The following is a 1506-nucleotide window of genomic DNA, read 5'->3' on the forward strand; positions in this document are numbered from 1 at the left end:
CTGCTAACCAGAAGTCTGGCAGTTCAAACCCACCAGCCACTCCTCGGAAGGAAGGTTGGGCAATCTACTTCCGTAGTGATGCCACCTCAGAAACCCAAGGAGAGGTCACTATGAGTCAGGTCCGACTTGATGGCACATAATAGCAACAACAACATATTATATAGATATTTGTTTATTGTCAATATTTCCTATTGGGTTGTAAACTCCATTAAGACAGAAGTATAGTCTGTTTTGTTTATTGTTTATTATCCAGTATCTGTAACAGTGAATGGCACATGGTAGGTCATTAATAGTTATTTGTCCAACAAACAATGAATGAATACACTGACCCATGGATTCTCCACACAGAGTCTTTTAGGCTGGGCATTGGTTAGAAGAAGGTTAGTATTTATGTAATGGATTTTATAGCCAGCTGAGAACAAGAGCAGTCCTTGATTTGCTAGCCTTCCTTCAAGCAGATACTGTCAAGATCTGAACGTAGCTGAGCTGCCACACTGTGGTAAAGTAGCTTATTAAGACAACAAGCCAAAATGAAAGCAATAGTCAAACTTTTGTTCATTTATTCAAGCATCTACTATGTGGCAGGGACTAAACTTGAGGCTAGGGATACAAGGATGATAGAACAGACATTGCTCCTGCTCTAAGGATTCAGAGCTAGTAGGAGATAGAGTCAGGAGCTGCAATGCTCCAAGCCTCTTCTATTCATTGGGATAGAGTGAGAAAGGTGTATGGAGGAGGAATCAACCGCATGGATGCGTTCAACTCAGACTGTCCAACTTCATATCTTAGCACTGCCACTACCATACCTATGTGCCATGAAGCAATTACCTTAATCTTTATGAATTACAGTTTTATTATCTAGAAAATGAAGGTAACAATAGATGCTGCTTCCAGGGTTATTGTAACTATTAAATGAATTAGCATTTATAAAGTTTCTGACAATAGGAAGAGCTATTCTTTTCTTTTTAAGTCATGAAGCAAATAATGAGTCTTTCCTAGGTGGTGTAGAAAGAATAGAGTGGGCAAATGCAGAGCACCAAAAAGTCGTGAGTAATTAGCCAGCCCCTTTCGGATGGCAGAAGGAGCCCTTGTGGGCGATGGCTAAGTGCTCAGCTACCAACCGAAAGGTCGGTGGTTTGAAATCCCCAGAGGGTCTGGGGGACAGCATGCTTGGAGATCTGCTCCAGTGAAGGCCTACTTCCTAGTGAAGCCTATGGGGCGGTCCTACTCTGTCCTATAGGGTTGTTAAGAATCAGAACCGACTCCACAGCACACAGCAAGAGCACCACTTGACAGGCACCGTGTTGGCTCTGGGAATAAAGCAGAGAGTAAGACAAAAACCTCTTTTCTCATGGGACTGTCATTCTATGGAAAAACAGACACTCCAATTTAAAAAGGGGAAAAGCATAAGGCAAGTTTTGGGCTGTAAGTGAGATGCAAGTAGACAGTCACCAAAAACCAAATGTACGTGTTGGATGACCATCAGGTCAACTGGCTCAGGTTCTT

Source organism: Orycteropus afer, unplaced genomic scaffold (assembly GCF_000298275.1).
Source record: "Orycteropus afer afer isolate SDZICR_OR568_19922 unplaced genomic scaffold, OryAfe1.0 scaffold00410, whole genome shotgun sequence".
NCBI classification, from domain to species: domain Eukaryota; kingdom Metazoa; phylum Chordata; class Mammalia; order Tubulidentata; family Orycteropodidae; genus Orycteropus; species Orycteropus afer.